The following is a 2,445-nucleotide window of genomic DNA, read 5'->3' as shown; positions in this document are numbered from 1 at the left end:
CAGAAAATTAGCAACTACTGCTAAGCATCAGATGTACATTCCTTCAAAGATTTTATTACATTTTTGCAAGCCACCTTCTTGGCCATTCTTTTGTCTCGTTCCGAGCACGTGTTCTTATGAATAACACCATCTGTTTCAACCTCTACTGTAATATATGCCACGCCAATCTCACGAGAGACAACATTCTTCTTTTTTATGTAACCTTTCTGATCACACAGTTCACTTAACTCTTACTGGAAGAAGCTTTACTGTATCAGGTGTAATCAACAGTTCCATAAGAGTTAGTACAATCTGAAATGCAATATCTTTGTTGAAGCCAGAATCAACAAAGATCGCCCCATCAAGAGACTCAATAACATCTCCAAGAACATATATTGAACCAGAAGGAAAACGAGTTGATAAACCTATAATAGAAATGAAATTAGCATACATAATACTATTAATCCGCGTTGACCTTAAAGTAGATGTGAAGCTCTCGACAAAGAAATGAGGTTAAGAATGATGACTTTTCCTTCTCTTCCTAACTAGTACGTATATGGTTTTCAAATTAAGTGTAATGTCTAACTTTGAGGCAATACCTTGGGAAAAGTAGTTTCGGAACGTGGACACGAGATCCAATTTCTAGAAGTTCAGAACAGTACTAACTATCTGCCTCGGGTAGATCTTGTCTTGTGTAGGCCTGCCTTAACAGCAGCTTGAGCAAAGCATTCATTATTTGCGGAGGCAGACCTCAAATCAGTAATGCATCCTGAAGAGAGTCCCGGATGTTTGAAATAGAGATGCCCTGTAACAGCATAATCAGGGCAGTGCAGTCCAAGAAATTCCAAGCGCTACATGGCCAGGTGATTGAACTTATAATATGCATCATCCAGTTGTGGATCTTTCCTTTCAGTATCTAACAACAGTTAGCATACCAAAAGAGTCCTCGACATAGAAGAAAATGATTTCTTTCATTTAATAACCTTTATTTAGGAAGGCAAGACATGATTCAAATAAAACCTTGTAGAGAGAAACGCAATCAACATCAAGATGGATAACATTTATTTATGATAGTAACTTGATCCGGGAGTTAGGGCTTCAACAAGCAGAGAAGGGTCATCGAACTTGTGATGTAGCAGAGATTCCAAGTACTGCTATTAACTAGCTTCTCAGCATTCATGGGGAATAAGTGCATTGGCACAGGTGCATCTACAAAACCAATACCGATCCCTAGCCATTTCATGAATGAAAAAGCCGCTACGGAGCTGAGGAAGGCAACATCAGCTAGCTACTCTCTTACTTTTAATCTTCGGCATTCCCTTACTACACATTTTTACTAAAGGTATCAGGAGTTCTTCAACGAAATTGCCAACTTGAGAATTGTCACTAGGAATGAGCCATGCTTTAATTAAGATTGAATGGTTCATTTCAAATAAATCCCAGCAAGGAAAGTTTTTTATTGAAGGGAAAACCAAAAGAAGAAAAAGAAGAACTTGTTTGACCAAAAAATGTAGACTTTTGATTAAACTGATTAATTTTGTATGACGAAGGGCTAAACCTAGTTAATGATAACAACTTCAGATCTATAATCGATTAACACAAATAACGCAAGAGCATTGTTGAGAGAAGATTAAATGTGATGTACATTCAATGTTTCAAGATCATTAATGATGGAGGAATATCAAGCAATAAATAACGATAAATGACATTAAAGTAAATAAGGAGAATGATTCACCTAATATTGAATGAGGTGGATGATTCTTCTTACTAACAATGATGAATCATAGACAAATAATAGAATGTTGGGACCCTTCTCGGATCTAATGGAAAAAGTATAGAAAAGTAGACAATCGAATCTCTTTAGAAAGGTAGTGATTGTCTTTTATCTAGAGAAAAAGTCTGCTTTAGAATGTTCTTACCAGAGAATATTATATATCCCTCACCCTTATCTCTTTTTTTATTTATATGGGATATTCCCCAGTCAACCCTAAAAGTACAGATACCAAGAATATTCAATAGAATATTCTCCTGAATATTTTATTACAAAAACTAGCCGTTAGCACTGCACTTGATACTCGACCTCGGTCGTTATTGACTACTCGGCTACGAGTCCCGTTATCTACTAATCGACCTTGACCATATCGCTTTTCACGATACCGCTTCATGCTAAATCCCACTGAGGTAAATTTTGACCCACACAGTTTGTCCCTCCGCTTATTGATGTCGACCCTGGGCGACCTTGATGAGCGGACTCTGTCAGTTAGGGTTGAGAAGTTTTATGCGAGCAGGTCGAGTAGTAGTGCTTCGGACGGGAAGGAAACGTGGCCTTCCGTGAGCCACAACCTAAGGTCACGTCGTTTCAGAGTGACGTCATGTCATCATGCGTCATTATTACGCATTTTTCTGATACCCTGTATCGTTTTTCATGCCTCTACCGTTTAGATTTTTGAGCTGGGCAACTGTGGT

General features: G+C 38.0%; 1 pseudogene; it reads right to left on the bottom strand.

Annotated features, from left to right (window-relative positions):
* Positions 1-219: 219 nt before the first annotated feature.
* LOC104117802 (endoribonuclease Dicer homolog 2-like) lies at positions 220-1,406 on the bottom strand (annotated as a pseudogene).
* Between the last annotated feature and the right edge of the window lie 1,039 nt (positions 1,407-2,445).

Source organism: Nicotiana tomentosiformis, chromosome 3, assembly GCF_000390325.3.
Source record: "Nicotiana tomentosiformis chromosome 3, ASM39032v3, whole genome shotgun sequence".
Taxonomy (NCBI): Eukaryota; Viridiplantae; Streptophyta; class Magnoliopsida; order Solanales; family Solanaceae; genus Nicotiana; species Nicotiana tomentosiformis.
This window is presented reverse-complemented; position numbering and strand designations above follow the sequence as displayed.